The sequence below is a fragment of the Bufo bufo genome, chromosome 1, assembly GCF_905171765.1.
Source record: "Bufo bufo chromosome 1, aBufBuf1.1, whole genome shotgun sequence".
Lineage (NCBI taxonomy): Eukaryota > Metazoa > Chordata > Amphibia > Anura > Bufonidae > Bufo > Bufo bufo.
The window spans coordinates 442,356,499-442,376,531 of NC_053389.1; the positions used below are offsets into that span (position 1 = coordinate 442,356,499).

Genomic DNA, 20,033 nt, shown 5'->3' on the forward strand with positions numbered 1-20,033 from the left:
CAGCGGCAGGGTGTGAACGCCGGAAGCGCGAACAGACGGCCCGCACTTTATGCAGCAGCTCTGACATGTCGGGGTAGTTGCGAATGAACTTCTGCACCACCAAATTCAGCACATGCGCCAGGCAAGGGATGTGCGTCAAACCGGCTAGTCCCAGAGCTGCAACGAGATTTCGCCCATTATCGCACACCACCAGGCCGGGCTTGAGGCTCACCGGCAGCAACCAATCGTCGGTCTGTTGTTCTATACCCCGCCACAACTCCTGTGCGGTGTGGGGCCTGTCCCCAAAACATATGAGTTTCAGAATGGCCTGCTGACGTTTACCCCGGGCTGTGCTGAAGTTGGTGGTGAAGGTGTGTGGCTGACTGGATGAGCAGGTGGAAGAAGAGGAGGAGGAAGCTGAGTAGGAGGAGGAGGAGACAGGAGGCAAAGAATGTTGCCCTGCGATCCTTGGCGGCGGAAGGACGTGCGCCAAACAGCTCTCCGCCTGGGGCCCAGCCGCCACTACATTTACCCAGTGTGCAGTTAGGGAGATATAGCGTCCCTGGCCGTGCTTACTGGTCCACGTATCTGTGGTTAGGTGGACCTTGCCACAGATGGCGTTGCGCAGTGCACACTTGATTTTATCGGACACTTGTTTGTGCAGGGAAGGCACGGCTCTCTTAGAGAAGTAGTGGCGGCTGGGAACAACATACTGTGGGACAGCAAGTGACATTAGCTGTTTGAAGCTGTGTGTGTCCACCAGCCTAAATGACAGCATTTCATAGGCTAGTAGTTTAGAAATGCTGGCATTCAGGGCCAGGGATCGAGGGTGGCTAGGTGAGAATTTACGCTTTCTCTCAAATGTTTGTGAGATGGAGAGCTGAACGCTGCCGTGTGACATGGTTGAGATGCTTGGTGACGCAGGTGGTGGTGTTGGTGGTACATCCCATGTTTGCTGGGCGGCAGGTGCCAACGTTCCTCCAGAGGCAGAGGAAGAGGCCGAGGCGGCAGCAGCCGCAGAAGAGGCCGAGGTGGCAGCAGCAGAGGAGAGGTAGCAGGGGGAGCCTGAGTGACCTCCTTGTTTTTAAGGTGTTTACTCCACTGCAGTTCATGCTTTGCATGCAGGTGCCTGGTCATGCAGGTTGTGCTAAGGTTCAGAACGTTAATGCCTCGCTTCAGGCTCTGATGGCACAGCGTGCAAACCACTCGGGTCTTGTCGTCAGCACATTGTTTGAAGAAGTGCCATGCCAGGGAACTCCTTGAAGCTGCCTTTGGGGTGCTCGGTCCCAGATGGCGGCGGTCAGTAGCAGGCGGAGTATCTTGGCGGCAGGTGTTCTGATTTTGCCCACTGCTCCCTCTTTTGCTACGCTGTTGGCTCGGTCTCACCACTGCCTCTTCCTCCGAACTCTGAAAGTCAGTGGCACGACCTTCATTCCATGTGGGGTCTAGGACCTCATCGTCCCCTGCATCGTCTTCCACCCAGTCTTGATCCCTGACCTCCTGTTCAGTCTGCACACTGCAGAAAGACGCAGCAGTTGGCACCTGTGTTTCGTCATCATCAGAGACATGCTGAGGTGGTATTCCCATGTCCTCATCATCAGGAAACATAAGTGGTTGTGCGTTAGTGCATTCTATCTCTTCCACCCCTGGGGAAGGGCTAGGTGGATGCCCTTGGGAAACCCTGGCAGCAGAGTCTTCAAGCAGCATAAGAGACTGCTGCATAACTTGAGGCTCAGACAGTTTCCCTGATATGCATGGGGGTGATGTGACAGACTGATGGGCTTGGTTTTCATGCGCCATCTGTGCGCTTTCTGCAGAAGACTGGGTGGGAGATAATGTGAACGTGCTGGATCCACTGTCGGCCACCCAATTGACTAATGCCTGTACCTGCTCAGGCTTTACCATCCTTAGAACGGCATTGGGCCCCACAAAATATCGCAGTAAATTCTGCTGGCTACTGGGACCTGAGGTAGTTGGTTCACTAGGACGTGTGGCTGTGGCAGAACGGCCACGTCCTCTCCCAGCACCAGAGGGTCCACTAACACCACCACGACCATGTCCACGTCCGCGTCCACGTCCCTTATTAGATGTTTTCCTCATTGTTCCCGTTCACCACAATTTTGAGAATGGCAAATTTGGGAATAGTTTTTCAACCCAGAACAAAAAGTCTGCTTTTACGGTCACTACAAATAACTTGACCAGCTAAAACAGTACAGATTTGGTTGAATAGAAATGTGAGGCCTGTTTTTTTTTGCGCTGTGTGACAGATATAGGTTTAATCACAGAAACAGACTTCTATCTGCACGGTAGCGTGTGTCTTAGGTTTTACTGAATGACACTATCAGCACCTTCAATGTAAGATATCCTTTTTGGGATAGATTTTAAGTAGGCCTCATATAGCAGAAACTAGTTATTTTGAGAATGGCAAATTTGGGAATAGTTTTTCAACCCAGAACAAAAAGTGTGCTTTTACGGTCACTACAAATAACTTGACCAGCTAAAACAGTACAGATTTGGTTGAATAGAAATGTGAGGCCTGTTTTTTTTTGCGCTGTGTGACAGGTATAGGTTTAATCACAGAATCAGACTTCTATCTGCACGGTAGCGTGTGTCTTAGGTTTTTCTGAATGACACTATCAGCACCTTCAATGTAAGATATCCTTTTTGGGACAGATTTTAAGTAGGCCTCATATAGCAGAAACTAGTTATTTTGAGAATGGCAAATTTGGGAATCGTTTTTCAACCCAGAACAAAAAGTGTGCTTTTACGGTCACTACAAATAACTTGACCAGCTAAAACAGTACAGATTTGGTTGAATAGAAATGTGAGGCCTGTTTTTTTTCGCGCTGTGTGACAGGTATAGGTTTAATCACAGAATCAGACTTCTATCTGCACGGTAGCGTGTGTCTTAGGTTTTTCTGAATGACACTATCAGCACCTTCAATATAAGATATCCTTTTTGGGATAGATTTTAAGTAGGCCTCATATAGCAGAAACTAGTTATTTTGAGAATGGCAAATTTGGGAATAGTTTTTCAACCCAGAACAAAAAGTGTGCTTTTATGGTCACTACAAATAACTTGACCAGCTAAAACAGTACAGATTTGGTTGAATAGAAATGTGAGGCCTGTTTTTTTTTGCGCTGTGTGACAGGTATAGGTTTAATCACAGAATCAGACTTCTATCTGCACGGTAGCGTGTGTCTTAGGCCTCTTTCACACTTGCGTTGTTGGGATCCGGCATGCACTTCCGTTGCCGGAGGTGCCTGCCGGATCCGTAACAACGCAAGTGTACTGAAAGCATTTGAAGACGGAACCGTCTTCCAAATGCTTTCAGTGTTACTATGGCACCCAGGACGCTATTAAAGTCCTGGTTGCCATAGTAGGAGCGGGGAGCGGGGGAGCGGTATACTTACAGTCCGTGCGGCTCCCCGGGCGCTCCAGAATGACGTCAGAGCGCCCCATGCGCATGGATGACGTGATCCATGTGATCACGTGATCCATGCGCTTGGGGCGCCCTGACGTCACTCTGGAGCGCCCGGGGAGCCGCACGGACGGTAAGTATGCTGCTCCCCTGCTCCCCGCTACACTTACCATGGCTGTCAGGACTTTAGCGTCCCGGCAGCCATGGTAACTATTCAGAAAAAGCTAAACGTCGGGTCCGGCAATGCGCCGAAACGACGTTTAGCTTAAGGCCGGATCCGGATCAATGCCTTTCAATGGGCATTGATCCCGGATCCGGCCTTGCGGCAAGTCTTCAGGATTTTTGGCCGGAGCAAAAAGCGCAGCATGCTGCGGTATTTTCTCCGGCCAAAAAACGTTCCGTACCGGAACTGAAGACATCCTGATGCATCCTGAACGGATTACTCTCCATTCAGAATGCATTAGGATAATCCTGATCAGTATTCTTCCGGCATAGAGTCCCGACGACGGAACTCTATGCCGGAAGACAATAACGCAAGTGTGAAAGAGCCCTTAGGTTTTTCTGAATGACACTATCAGCACCTTCAATGTCAGATATCCTTTTTGGGATAGATTTCAAGTTGGCCTCATATAGCAGAAACTAGTTATTTTGAGAATGGCAAATTTGGGAATAGTTTTTCAACCCAGAACAAAAAATGTGCTTTTACGGTCACTACAAATAACTTGACCAGCTAAAACAGTACAGATTTGGTTGAATAGAAATGTCAGGTCTATTTTTTAGGCGCTGGGTGACAGGCTCAACTTGCCCCTGATGTAGTATATGGCCAAAAAATAACCACACTGTTGATGGTTAAATGCACTTGGGTGACACAGGCTCAGCCTGCACCAGATGTAGTATATGGCCAAAAAATAACCAGACTGTTGATGGTTAAATGCACTTCGGTGACACAGGCTCAGCCTGCAGCTGATGTAGTATATGGCCAAAAAATAACCAGACTGTTGATGGTTAAATGCACTTCGGTGACACAGGCTCAGCCTGCAGCTGATGTAGGATATAGCACAAAATAACCACACTATTGATGGTTAAATACACTTGGTGATAGCTTGTGCTGGCGCACCACAAGACACAAAATGGCCGCCGATCACCCCAGAAAAAAAGTGATCTAAAAACGCTCTGGGCAGCCTCAAAAAAGTGAGCAAGTCAATATTAGCACTTCAATGATCCACAGCTGCAGATCGATCACAGAATGAAGTCTTTTGGAGGAGTTAATCTGCCTAATCTCGCCCTAACGTCGCAGCTGCAACCTCTCCCTATCCTTGAATCAGCAGAGTGACGTGCAGCGCAACGTGACCCAAGCTTATATAGAGGCTGGGTCACATGCTGCACTGGCCAATCACAGCCATGCCAATAGTAGGCAAGGCTGTGATGGCCTCTTGGGGCAAGTAGTATGACGCTTGTTGATTGGCTGCTTTGCAGCCTTTTAAAAAGCGCCAAGAAAGCACCGAACACCGAACCCGAACTTTTACGAAAATGTTCGGGTTCGGGTCCGTGTCACGGACACCCCAAACAGTTCGGGTTCGCTCATCCCTACCCAGGAGCACTGCTTATCCACACTATAAGCAGCACGCACAGCAGGGCAGACAGTGCATGGTATACTTCATAAGAGAGCTATGGTGGCACTGGCATTGTTCATAAGGGGGGCTATGGTGGCACTGGTACTGTTCTTATGGGGTTTATGGTGGCAGTGGTACTGTTCTTAAGGAGGGCTATGGTGGCACTGGTATTGTTCATAAGGGGAGCTCTGGTGGCACTGGTACTGTTCTTTTTCTTTTCAAAATTATTTTGAAATCTAGAGACAAATCAAAAGTGAACGATAATTGCAGTTACAATTAGGCTATTAGTCTTAATGCTGTAACCTAATTCAATGTGGCTTTCATGACCCACTGTAGCATTCCATTTTGTTCAGACTGGATTATGTATTCCAAGAAGAATAGGAATGTGAGAGGGTAAAGTCTCTTATTACTCAAAGTGTCTAAATTTTGCCCAGGGAGACCAGATAACCTGAAAAAGATTATGTGATTTGGATTCCCAACTAGCTAGTTCTTCTAAGCGGAAAATGGAATACACCTTGTCAGACCATTGCGCAAGTGTAGGCGAAAGATCAGACTTCCAGAAAGTAGGTATCATAATTCTGGCTGCAGCTAAGAGTTGTCTAGTTAACCGGAGCTTGCATTTTGGGATTTTGTTCGGGAAGAGGTGTAGTAGGCAGATCTCGGGGAGCAAGGGTAGATTTAGGCCTGTGATTAAATTGATCTGGGTTAAAACGGACCTCCAGTATGGGACAATGAGAGGGCAGGACCACCATAAGTGGAAGTAAGTACCCAGTTGCTGTTTGCATCTCCAGCAGTTAGAGTTATAATTGGTATTGTATTTTTTTAATAGCACTGGAGTAAGGTGCCATCTGGTCAGTATTTTGTAGCCGCTCGCCTGCATTCTCACACACTTAGAGGTCTGCTTTGGAGCGAGGAAAATAGTTAATAGTTCTTCTTTTGAGAGCTTTAATGAAAAAGTGTTCTACAGGGAGTGCAGAATTATTAGGCAAGTTGTATTTTTGAGGATTAATTTTATTATTGAACAACAACCATGTTCTCAATGAACCCAAAAAACTCATTAATATCAAAGCTGAATATTTTTGGTAGTAGTTTTTAGTTTGTTTTTAGTTTTAGCTATTTTAGGGGGATATCTGTGTGTGCAGGTGACTATTACTGTGCATAATTATTAGGCAACTTAACAAAAAACAAATATATACCCATTTCAATTATTTATTTTTACCAGTGAAACCAATATAACGTCTCAACATTCACAAATATACATTTCTGACATTCAAAACAAAAACAAATCAGTGACCAATATAGCCACCTTTCTTTGCAAGGACACTCAAAAGCCTGCCATCCATGGATTCTGTCAGTGTTTTAATCTGTTCACCATCAACATTGCGTGCAGCAGCAACCACAGCCTCCCAGACACTGTTCAGAGAGGTGTACTGTTTTCCCTCCTTGTAAATCTCACATTTGATGATGGACCACAGGTTCTCAATGGGGTTCAGATCAGGTGAACAAGGAGGCCATGTCATTAGATTTTCTTCTTTTATACCCTTTCTTGCCAGCCACGCTGTGGAGTACTTGGACGCGTGTGATGGAGCATTGTCCTGCATGAAAATCATGTTTTTCTTGAAGGATGCAGACTTCTTCCTGTACCACTGCTTGAAGAAGGTGTCTTCCAGAAACTGGCAGTAGGACTGGGAGTTGAGCTTGACTCCATCCTCAACCCGAAAAGGCCCCACAAGCTCATCTTTGATGATACCAGCCCAAACCAGTACTCCACCTCCACCTTGCTGGCGTCTGAGTCGGACTGGAGCTCTCTGCCCTTTACCAATCCAGCCACGGGCCCATCCATCTGGCCCATCAAGACTCACTCTTATTTCATCGGTCCATAAAACCTTAGAAAAATCAGTCTTGAGATATTTCTTGGCCCAGTCTTGACGTTTCAGCTTGTGTGTCTTGTTCAGTGGTGGTCGTCTTTCAGCCTTTCTTACCTTGGCCATGTCTCTGAATATTGCACACCTTGTGCTTTTGGGCACTCCAGTGATGTTGCAGCTCTGAAATATGGCCAAACTGGTGGCAAGTGGCATCTTGGCAGCTGCACGCTTGACTTTTCTCAGTTCATGGGCAGTTATTTTGCGCCTTGGTTTTTCCACACGCTTCTTGCGACCCTGTTGACTATTTTGAATGAAACGCTTGATTGTTCGATGATCACGCTTCAGAAGCTTTGCAATTTTTAGAGTGCTGCATCCCTCTGCAAGATATCTCACTATTTTTGACTTTTCTGAGCCTGTCAAGTCCTTCTTTTGACCCATTTTGCCAAAGGAAAGGAAGTTGCCTAATAATTATGCACACCTAATATAGGGTGTTGATGTCATTAGACTACACCCCTTCTCATTACAGAGATGCACATCACCTAATATTCTTAATTGGTAGTAGGCTTTCGAGCCTATACAGCTTGGAGTAAGACAACATGCATAAAGAGAATGATGTGGTCAAAATACTCATTTGCCTAATAATTCTGCACGCAGTGTATATCTGTGGGAGGGGATAGAAGTAGCTTGCAAACGGTCGAGACTACTTTTTTAGGAGTTTTGAGCTCGGTGAGAATGGATTTGAAAGATGTGACTGACCTACTTATGTCTTTTGATGATAGTAGTCGTTTGAAGGAGAGGGTAAACCTGTTGTATAATATTTGGGATAGGGAAGGACAGTTTAGTAGATCAGAAAGCGTGCTGAGGGGAGGAATTGTGCCTATTGAGATTAAGGAGTCAATAGTGGCCTTATTGTTTTTAATCTCAGTCGATATGGTGCATTTGTGGGCACGATCAGGGGTGTATAATATATCTCTAATTTGTTATAGCGGGGAAGGGAAAGGAGAGCAAATTGAGTGGATTTTGCCTGTGTTCCAGGTACGTCTGGTTTCATTTATAAGAGGATTATGTGTTTTGGTGGATATAAGGCTATTTTGATCAGAGATTACTAAGTATCTACAGTGGCGGAAATAATTATTTGACCCCTCACTGATTTTGTAAGTTTGTCCAATGACAAAGAAATGAAAAGTCTCAGAACAGTATCATTTCAATGGTAGGTTTATTGTAACAGTGGCAGATACCACATCAAAAGGAAAATCGAAAAAATAACTTTAAATAAAAGATAGCAACTGATTTGCATTTCATTGAGTGAAATAAGTATTTGAACCCTCTAACAAAAAAAGACTTAATACTTGGTGGAAAAACCCTTGTTTGCAAGCACAGAGGTCAAACGTTTCTTGTAATTGATGACCAAGTTTGCGCACATTTTAGGAGGAATGTTGGTCCACTCCTCTTTGCAGATCATCTCTAAATCCCTAAGGTTTCGAGGCTGTCTCTGTGCAACTCTGAGCTTGAGCTCCCTCCATAGGTTTTCGATTGGATTAAGGTCCGGAGACTGACTAGGCCACTCCATGACCTTAATGTGCTTCTTCTTGAGCCACTCCTTTGTTGCCTTTGCTGTATGTTTTGGGTCATTGTCGTGCTGGAACACCCATCCACGACCCATTTTCAGTTTCCTGGCAGAGGGAAGGAGGTTGTCGCTCAGGATTTCACGATACATGGCTCCGTCCATTTTCCCGTTTATGCGAATAAGTTGTCCTGTGCCCTTAGCAGAAAAACACCCCCAAAGCAAAATGTTTCCACCCCCATGCTTGACGGTGGGGACGGTGTTTTGGGGGTCATAGGCAGCATTTTTCTTCCTCCAAACACAGCGAGTTGAGTTAATGCCAAAGAGCTCTATTTTGGTCTCATCAGACCACAGCACCTTCTCCCAGTCACTCTCTGAATCATTCAGGTGTTCATTGGCAAACTTCAGACGGGCCTGCACATGTGCCTTCCTGAGCAGGGGGACCTTGCGAGCCCTGCAGGATTTTAATCCATTGCGGTGTAATGTGTTTCCAATGGTTTTCTTGGTGACTGTGGTCCCTGCTAATTTGAGGTCATTAACTAACTCCTCCCGTGTAGTTCTAGGATGCTTTTTCACCTTTCTCAGAACCATTGACACCCCACGAGGTGAGATCTTGCGTGGAGCCCCAGAGCGAGGTCGATTGATGGTCATTTTGTGCTCCTTCCATTTTCGAACAATCGCACCAACAGTTGTCACCTTCTCTCCCAGCTTCTTGCTAATGGTTTTGTAGCCCATTCCAGCCTTGTGCAGGTCTACAATTTTGTCTCTGACATCCTTGGACAGCTCTTTGGTCTTTCCCATGTTGGAGAGTTTGGAGTCTGCTTGATTGATTGATTCTGTGGACAGGTGTCTTTTATACAGGTGACTAGTTAAGACAGGTGTCCTTAATGAGGGTGACTAATTGAGTAGAAGTGTCTAACCACTCTGTGGGAGCCAGAACTCTTAATGGTTGGTAGGGGTTCAAATACTTATTTCACTCAATGAAATGCAAATCAGTTGCTATCTTTTATTTAAAGTTATTTTTTCGATTTTCCTTTTGATGTGCTATCTGCCACTGTTACAATAAACCTACCATTGAAATGATACTGTTCTGAGACTTTTCATTTCTTTGTCATTGGACAAACTTACAAAATCAGTGAGGGGTCAAATAATTATTTCCCCCACTGTAAGTGGGTAGCCTGCTATTTTTTCTTCTATGCCGACCCAAATCTTATGAGGTGGACTTCTGATCCAGTCGACAATTCTGTTCAGGTGGACTGCTCTGACAAATGTTTGTGGAGCGGGTAGGTCTATTCTGTCAAATCTCTGTGGAAGGTGCAGTATTTAATTCTCGGTTTCTTACAGTTCCATGTGTCATATGTATCTTGAAAATATCCTATTCACCGTAGTATAGAAGGTATTGAGGATATGGATAGGGAGTGCTTGTAATAGGTACATAATTTTTGGCCAAATGAGGCACTTAGCAATATTTTTACGTCTGAACCAAGAGATATATGGGGTAGGCCAGGAGGATAAGATTTAAGATATTATCTCATGCAGTATGGGTGGGAAATTATTTTTATATAGCTGGTTGGGCTCAGAGAAGATTTTAACCCCTAAGAATGTAATTGTGGGTTGTGACCAGTCGAAAGGAGAGGTAGCAGTAATTGTACGTTTGGGGAGTGATATGTTGAGGGCCTGTGACTTGTTCATATTCACTTTATAATTGGATATCTGTCCAAATTCATTAAAAAGGTATTCTGTTATGGGAAGTGAATCAGAGGGATTGCCTAGCATTAATTAAAAGTCGTCCGCGTATGCTGCGGCCTTGTGTTCCCTTCCACCACAATTGATTCCCTGTATCTGGTCATCTAACCTTATTTTTTGTAATAGTGTTTCCATTGTTAACACAAAAAGAAGAGGGGATAAAGGACATCCCTGTTGGGTACCGTTGGAGATGGGGAATACAGGTGACAGAGTGTCGATGATCCACACTGGCGGTGGGGCCCGTGTAGTCAGGGGCGTAACTAGAAGTGACTGGGCACCACAGCAAATATTTGTAAGGGCCCATCCAGCGCGCTTCGCACCTCCCTCCTCCTGTGTAAACCCCACTCCTTTGGCACAGTGTAGCGGTATACTGTATATTGTGTGGCACAGTGGATGCTATATGTGTATAACATAAACATATTTCATATGAAAACTTACAGTTACTTGACCCTTGGGGATCTCGGACGCCACTTCCACACTTTGGTCGGGGGCTCGGCGGAGCTGATGTTGTGCTATATCCTAATGAGAAAGATTTCATAATAAGGATTTGGAGAAGGGGCAGAGGGATAGCAGAGCAGGGAGAGGCTGGTGCTGCTACTAGGGGGTCATACTATGGGGGAGTAATAAAGCCCACCATAATGCCCCCCCCCCAGTAGTAATAATTCTCCTTATAATGTGACAGTGCAAAAATACCCCCTTGTAATGCCCCCAGTTGAGCTAATGTCCCCATAGTGCCCCCATAGTGCCCCCATAGTGCCCCCATAGTGCCCCCATAATGTGCCAGTATTAAATACCCCTATATAGTGCCCCCAGTAAATTCCCCCATAGTGCTCCTCTCCCCCTTTCCTGCTAGTGCCCCCCATAATGTACCAGTATAAAATGCCCCATATATAGTGCCCCAGTAGATGCCCCTCAGTGTCCGGCCTCTGATAGGCTGCCGGCCTAGTGTCCCCCATAATGCCCCCCAATAATGTGCCAGTAAGTGTCCCCATAGATGCCCCCATCATGTGCCAGTATCAAGTGCCTCTCTCCTCCCCCCCCCACATGTCCCAGTATCATAGTGCCATCTCCCCCCCAATGTGCCAGTATCAAGTGCCTCTCTCCTTCCCAACCCCCATATGCCAGTATCATAGTGCCAAACCCCCCCCATGTGCCAGTATCAAGTGCCTCTCTCCCCCCCCATGTCCCAGTATCATAGTGCCATCTCCCCCCCCCCCCAAAAAAAAAGTGCCAGTATCAAGTGCCTCTCTCCCCCCCATGTGCCAGTATCATAGTGCCAAATCCACCCATGTGCCAGTATCAAGTGCCAACCCCCCCTAAATGCCAGTATCAAGTGCCTCTCTCCTCCCCCCCATGTCCCAGTATCATAGTGCCATCTCCCCCCCCACAAAAAAAGTGCCAGTATCAAGTGCCTCTCTCCCTCCCCCCCATGTGCCAGTATCAGGTGCCAACCCCTCCCCCCCCATGTGCCAGTATCAGGTGCCTCTCTCCCCCCCAGGTGCCAGTATCAGGTGCCAACCCCCCCCCCCCCCCAGGTGCCAGTATCAGGTGCCTCTCTCCCCCCCCATGTGCCAGTATCAGGTGCCAACCCCCCCCCCCCCCCCCCAGGTGTCAGTATCAAGTGCTTCTCTCCTCCCCCCATGTCCCAGTATCATAGAGCCATCTTCCCCCCCACAAAAAAAGTGCCAGTATCAAGTGCCTCTCTCCCTCCCCCCCATGTGCCAGTATCAGGTGCCAACCCCCCCCCCCCCCCCGGTGCCAGTATCAGGTGCCAACCCCCCTCCCCCATGTGCCAGTATCAAGTGCCCCCCGCTCCCCCCATGGCAGTAACAGTCGGGTATTAAAAAAAAAAAATAAACACTTCTACTTACCTCCATGTCAGCGATGCGATGCAGCCTCTTCCTGTGTCCCGCCCTGTATATCCATATATGGAGTCAGTGCTTGTATTTCAGAAAATTTTCTGCTGGGATTCGAACCCACAACCTTCTGTATCAGAGGCAAAGCACTTAACCACAAGACCATAAGAGCTGCCTTGCTGCTGACTGAAAAAATATGAGACTTCTACTGTTATAGCTGGCTAAGTGTACATCTATACACATGACAGCTGCTCATATATAGAGATATAGCAGAGCTGAGTGTGCTGGGACAGCTGTCATGTGTATAGATGTACACTTAGCCAGCTATAACAGTAGAAGTCTCATATTTTTTCAATCAGTTGCAATGTATCTTTTATGGCTGTGTGGGTAAATGCTTTGCCACTGATACATTGGAGGTTGTGGGTTCGAATCCCAGACAAATCAGGAGACTTTAGGAGACAGTAAGATTAGATCACATTAGCGAGGGGGCCTGGTCAGCCGCTGATGCTGTGAAGGGGCCCTGAACATTAACACAAGAATCGATATCACACACGCTGCCGGGGCGCCGGGCCCCGAAGCAGCTGCTTCCGCTGCTTCCCCGTTAGTTACGCACTGCGTGTAGTGAAGATAGCTTCAATGAACGGGACACCAAAAGCCTCTAGTGAGGCCCTGAGGTAGGACCAATCCACTTTGTTGAATGCCTTTTCGGCATCTGTGCTTAAAAGTATTAAAGGTTTAGTCGAGGATTTTGCATAGGCAATGAGTTGTGTAACTCTGTAAATATTATCTTTCCCCTCTCCACCAGGTACAAATCCCACCTGATCTGGATAGATCAGAGAGGGAAGGGTGTTTTGTAATCATTGGGCCAGGATCTTTGCAAATAGCTTTAGATCTACATTAAGTAAAGAAATGGGTCGGTAGTTGCTACAGTACATTGGGTCCTTCCCTTCTCTATGAATGATAGAAATTTGCACTAAAAGTGTCTTCTTGTGGAAGGAAGGGAACACCAGATAGTGCTGAGTTGTATAGTTTGCCGATGTATGGGAGCAGATTTTCCAGACAGGTAGAATAGTAAAAAGAGGTCAGGCAGTCTAGGCCGGGGCATTCGTTTTTTGGCAAAGTGGATATTGCGTCTTTTATTTCTTGGTCGGTGATGGGAGAGCAGAGTTTTTGGGATTGAGTGGCAGTAATTTGGGGAAGAGATAGAGATGAAAGGAAGTCAGTTATTAGATTAGCTTTAATCTGAGGGTCAGCTCCTATCTGTGCTGGTTGTAAATTGTAAAGTTGGGTGTAAAGGTTCTAAATTCTTTTGCTATATCTTCTGTTTTGTGTAAAAGATTGTTTGCAGAGTCTCTTGAGGCAAGGGATAATAGATTTAGCTTTCCTGTTTTTAATCTGTGCCAGCATGAATCTGGTCAGTTTATCTCCGTGAGCATAGTGTTTGTATTTCGCATAAAGGTAGGCCTTTGCTGATGTAAGATTCAGAACATTTTTTGGTTTATCTCGAAGGGAAGATAATTCCGCAGGATGAGAGGCCAATAGGGAGCTCTTATGCAGGCACACCAGTCGCGAGATTTTCTGCTGAAGATCAGAGATCTACTTAGTTTTCTCTTTATGGACATGAGCAGATAGAGAGATCAGCTCACCTCTAATATGTGCCTTATGGGCTTCCCAGAGTGTCTGCAGGGAGACCTCCCCATTGTCATTGACCTCAAAGAACTCTACTAGAAGTTTTGTTATTTTCTCTCTATAAGGCTACATGCACACGACAGTGAAAAATGGCCATGTGACGGCCGTCTAAGTAACGGCCGTCACACTGCATTTTTAGCACCAGTGAAAGTCTATGGGGCTATTCACATGGCCGTTCTTTTAACGGCCAGTGAATAGCGCCCATCCAAAAATCAATTGGACGTTTTTAACGGCCGATTGACAGGAGTGCACCCATCTAACGGCCGTTAAAAACGGGTACACAGGCCATTTAGGGGTTAAAAAAAACTCACCTCATCCACTTACTCGTGGTGCGGCAGTCTCTTCATTGAGCAGGACCTGCCAAAGGACCTACGTACTGCGTGGTGAAGTAACCACGTGGGAGCGCGCAGTGACGTCATCATGCAACTTCGGCAGGTCCCGTTCTGTGAAGAGAGAAGAGACTGCTGCAGCACGAGCAAGTGGATAAGGTGAAGGTTTGTTGTTGTTTTTTTGACTGCGGGACACTATGGGGGCATTATATAAACCATAGACATTATAAAGCTTGGGGCCCTAAAAAAAAAAGAAGAAAGAAACACACTATGGGGGACATTATTTAAGATGGGACCCTACATTGGGGGCATTATTAAAGCTCGGGGCGGTTAAAAAAAGTATATACACTGTGGGGGACATTTATTTAGCTGGGGGTCTACATGGGGTATTATAAAAGCTGGAGACACTATAAAAAAAATTATATACAATGTGGGGGACATTTATTTAGCTGGGGGCCTATATGGGGGCGTCATAAAATCTGGGGACACTATAAAAAGATTATATACACTGTGGGGGACATTTATTTTGCTGGGGGCCTACATGGGGGCATTATTAAAGCTGGGGACACTAGGAAAAAATATATACACTGGGGGACATTTATTTAGCTGGGGGCCTACATGGGGGCATTGTAAAAGCTGGGGGCAGCAAAAAAATTAAATAAAACTACAGTATGGGGGACATTATTTTAGCTGGGAGCCTACCGTCCTGTGGGTGTTCTCAGAAGAGTGGGTCAAATTCATTAATTTTTCATGTCCGTTTTTAACTGATGCAAGACGGATGAAAAACGGACATTAAAAACGGACACACGGCCAGAAAATGGATGCATACACTGATGCAAAATGGCCATGAAAAACTGACAGTGTGTCCGTTTTTAACAGACTTTTTTTTCACTGTCGTGTGCATAAGGCCTGATACGTAGGGAGTGGGTGAGGAAGGAATTGTGTATTTAAGCTCTACTAAAGAGTGGTCAGAAATGACTTTGGATTTTATAGAGGATGAGCAGCAATATTGTATGTGAGTAACAGGTATGAATATAAAATCAATCCTTTGATAGGAGTTATGGGGTGCAGAGTAATGAGTATAGTCCTTTACCGATGGATGTAAAGCGTGCCACGCGTCAGCTAATTGTAGAGAGCATAGCGTTTTAGTTTTGCCAGGGCCCGACAGAGTAGAGAGGATCTGCCGCTAGATGTGTCAATTAGAGGGTTCAGGGTCACGTTAAAATCGCCACCTAGGATTAGTGTACCTTCTGTGAACTGAGAGAGTCTTTTAAGGACCCAAATAAGCCATGGGATCTGTTCTTTGTTGGGAGCATATATATTTCCTAACATATGAAGAGGTAGCGACCCTCGGAGTCCGTACACTTCTCAGTAACTGAAAAGGAAATGTTTTTGCTAATTCCTATGCTAACACCCTTTGACTCTCCACTGTCAGAGGTGGAGTGGAACCAATCAGAAAAGTATTGCCTGTTCATGGTAGGGATGTTTGTTTTCTTAAAATGTTTTTTTTTTTTTAAGAGAGTAAATCACCTGTCCTCTCTTGGCTGGGGAATTGATACCTCTCACATTATAAGAGACAATGTTAAGTTGGGTCATTCCTGAATCTGTATTGACACAAAAGTGAGTGTGTTATATCATGATAGCCAATAGGGTGAGGAGGGGGGGGAGAGACAGGGGAAGGGGGGGAGGGAAAAGATCGGGATTCAAAAGCATAACAGATAATACAAGTGATAACATATATAATAGTAGTCCTGTTCCCTACTACTGAATCAACAAAGTGTGAGGTATGATGGTCAAGGCAAAGTGATTGCCTCACAGATGGGTTGATGGCAATTACAGTTTGTGGCATCATATTATATTTTGGGAGACCCAACTGGTGTATTGTCATGGTATAAGATGCAAGAGGGAAAGAAAAGATTGGGAGATATTAAGGAGGATAGGGAAGTATGGAAAAACAAAGAACTGATAGAGAATGGCACTGTTTAGGGGAGGGGGGATCTGTGGATGGCACTGTTTAGGGGGGATCTGTGGATGGCACTGTTTAGGGGGGAGATCTGTGGATGGCACTGTTTAGGGGGGAGATCTGTGGATGGCTCCCTGTATTTAATGCAGAGTGTGTGTGTATATAATGCACACACTCTGCATTAAATACAGGGAGTCACCCTCTTGCAGATGTGTGTATATAATGTAGAGTGTGTGCATTATATACACATACACTCTGCATTATAGCTGCATTTCCCACCCTAGTCTTATACTCGAGTCAATAATTTTTCCCATTTTTTGGGGGTAAAATTAGGGGCTCGGCTTATACTCGGGTCGGCTTATACTCGAGTATATACGGTAAGTATGAATATAAAGTACTACAAGAGAGCAGTGGAAAAGCAGAAATAGAGTGAAGAAGCGAAAGAGGGATTGGAGGAACTATATCTATTTAGATTATAGCAGCGGGAAGCAGTTTGTCAACAGTAGAATTGGGTAATGCGCTGGCCATGAAACTTGTGGAAATGCAAAACAAGACAATATATCACATTGCAAAAAAAAATTTGGATGACTAGTCATCCTACCACCTCCTTACCCGCATTAATCTGCATTGATAGGGACAGGGGTGAAATTAGGTAGCCAGAGAAGGTAAAACTTCCGGTAAGTAAGACATAATGTTGGACTCAGCCAGTCTATTACCACTGGGCTCTTTCAGGTGTTGTCTGTAGTAATACTTTTAGATGACAGTCGACCCGCATTTTTCTTTGCCTTGGCGCTGCGACCATGGGGCACTTCTTCCCATGGGGTTAGTGGTAGAATTTAAGGTAAGTTTGCCAAGTCCTTCACCACTGCCCAGTCAGGTATCTGCAGATCAGGCAAATCCACCTCTTTGTAAACTTCTGAAAGGTCTGTAACAGAACGGATCAGAAACCGTTTGCCTCCTGTTAAGAACATGAGACCGAATGGGAACTTCCAACTATATTGAATGTCCTTGGATCTGAGGGCCTCAGTTAATGGCTTAAGGGTTCTCCTCTTCTGAAGCGTTTGTGGAGAGAGATCCTGGTAAATGTATAGTTGAGCGTCTTCATACTCTATGTAAGTGGATGATCTGGTGGAACGGAGTATTTTTTCTTTTACTTTGTAGTTGAGGACGCGACATATTAAATCGCGTGGTGGTTTAGTGTCCTTAGGTCTCCTCCTCAATGCTCTGTGGACATGTTCTATGATAATATCATCTGAGTGGTATTCACCAAGAATGGAGTGAAAAATTTGCTGTATAGTTGAGTGTAAGGACGTAGGTGGCACTAATTCAGGGAGGCCTTATTCTCAGGTTGTTCCTTCGGCCCCTATTTTCCTGATCTTCAATTCTTTCAAAGGCAGCGTTGAGGTATTTTTGACATGAGGACATGCTCTCCTTGACTGCTGTGCTGTATCCGCATATGGCTGCTTGTGTATTTTCCAAGTGCTCCACTCGGGAGCTTATTTGTTTCACATCTTGCTCAATGTTTTGCAAGTCCTTCGAAAGGGGGGCTTAGAGCCTTGGTCAGGGCTTTGTCTAAAGATTTTTGTGAAAAAGGAACGGGAGATTGGGCGACTCCGGATGTAGAGAAGTATCAGCATCACTGTCGTCTCCTCAGCTGTATCTAACTATGCCATAGGAGAAGAGTTCTTGGATGGCGTTGTCAGTTTTGAGACATCAGGGATTGAGGACTTCTTTTTCATCATGTATTTATCCATTTCCCTACGTGTAGAGTTGGATTTTTTTTATAGTTCTGAGGTCTTTGGGGGTTTGAATTTCCAATTTTTACCATGGCAGCTGAGAATAGCTAAGAAGTAGTTGGTCTTTAGTAAGCCGTGTGGTTGGATTGCATCAGGAACCACAGGCTTTAGAGCTTAATGGAAAAAGTAGTTGGTTGTGGGGGTTACAACCTCATAAATATTAGGACCAGGTCCTCAAGATATGTTGCAGTTTACGTAGACTGAGGTGTGATTTCAAAATACCAGGTAAGTCCAGAAAAAATGGGAGCTTTGCTCCTCAAGGTTTTAGTAGAGGTGGGTACCTGCTAGCGCTGGGGTATGAAGACTGGATCTTTATTGAGCCAGGTATGTGGCTAGAGGGTTATAGGGCAGCTGGATGGGGAGGGGGAGTGATAGAGTGTGGACTGGCCTGAATTCAGCACTCAAGGTCACAGAGAGGAGGACCTAGGGCCCTGGACTGTTCGAGGTGCTCGGTGATGGAGGCTCACAGACACTTCTGTGTTGTTTCAAGTCCGCGCCAGACAGAGCCGCGTGGCGTCCCCTTAAGTGGCAGTGAGTCCGCACTGAACTGCAATGTTTTTTGGCGAGCCAATCTTTGCCAGGCAGGGCTGGCTGAGGGTCTCCTGTCGCTGTCCCCGCAGTCAAAGGGGAGATCCTGGCTGTTGGGAAAGGCTCACACTCTTCCGGTGCAACGCGCATCCCGCTACTTTAGGTCGGGGATTCAGTCCTCCAGCTAGGCCGCCATGGCAGTTCAGGCTCCGTCAGGTCTTGAGACTCCAGACTCAGCCGAGACTGAAGCGGGTGAAGTCCTGTGATGGACTGGGACTGAATGAGGTCCGTTATTCGAATTTAACAGGCGGATGGTATGAGATTTTCATTCTCTTGCCAGAAGCTGCAGAGATGGCCGTCTGCTCCGCTCAGTAGCAGGCCACGCCCCCCGGCACTGGTAATGTTCTTAAGAAGGGCTATGGTGGCACTGGCATTGTTCATAAGAGGGCTATGGTGGCACTGGCATTGTTCATAAGGGGGGCTATGGTGGCAGTAATACTGTTCTTAAGGAGGGCTATGGTGGCACTGGTATTGTTCATAATGGGGCTATGGTGGCACTGGGACAGTTTACAAAGGCAGGCTATGGTGGCATTGATTCATAAGTGTGCTATGGTGGCACTGGTACAGTTCAAAAGTGAGGCTATGATGGCACTGGTATGGTTTGGGCAATAGTGGCACTGGTACGGTTCATAAGGCGGTTTATGGTGGCAACGGCACGGTTCAAAAGCGGGCTATGGTGGCACTGATGTAGTTCATAAGGGGGCCTATATTGGCACAAGTGTAGTTCATAAGGGTTACTATAGTGGCACTGGTACTATTCTTATGGGGGGCTATGGTGGCACTGGTACAGTTTATAAGGGGGGGTGAGCTATGGGGGCACACATAGCAGCAGAGCAAACAACAGGCATAGTTCATAAAGGTGACTGCCAGCGCTGTCAGCTTAAAGTGTACCTAACCTTTAAAATGTATCTGCTAAAGCCCTGCATATATGGGCACAGGCAGGAGGGCAATGTCTCATGTGAGCTGCTGCCCTGCACTTGCTTTGCTAATAGCTGGCCTTCTATGCCACTACATGTATTATTATTTTTTTTTATCCCTGTTTGATTAGGTTATTTATGGTACATTTTATTTCTTTGTTTGTGGGTGAAAAGGGGTAGTGGCCAGGAAGCAGCCAATGGGTAGTGGGAGGAGCTAGGAACAGGGCATAGGGGCCCAATTCAGATTTTTGCTATGGGGCCCAGTGATTTCTATGTATGCCCCTGATTGTGAAGGTTCCAGGCCTGTCATAGCAAACTGCTTTTGATGCTGTGTCTGAAGCACAGCTTCAAAGGCAGCTTGTCAGAATTCCCAAAAACTGCAATATTATTGCAGTCTATGGTATAAGCGTTAGAAGATAGCATGTTCAAGTCCTGAAAGGAGACTAATAATTACAATTGCAAATATTTAAAAAAGCTGGAAAATATCACAAATTCAAATCAACCCTTTCCCAATTTAATAAATAAAATACACATAATAAATAAAAATAACATAAAAAACATCACTGCATCCGAAAGTGTTCCAACTATTAAAATATCAAAATATTTTTCCTGTGCATTGAGCGAAATTGAATAAAAAGTGATGAAAACACACCCCAAAATTGTACTATATTTTGCCACCCAACAAAGACGCCCTCACATAGCGCTG

At 45.7% G+C, this 20,033-nt stretch overlaps 1 protein-coding gene across 1 annotated transcript in view; it reads right to left on the reverse strand.

Moving 5' to 3' along the window:
• LOC120987072 (tyrosine 3-monooxygenase-like) overlaps positions 1 to 20,033 on the reverse strand; it is a 124,831-nt gene that overhangs the window by 100,069 nt on the left and 4,729 nt on the right. The gene's annotated exons all lie outside the window — the stretch shown is intronic.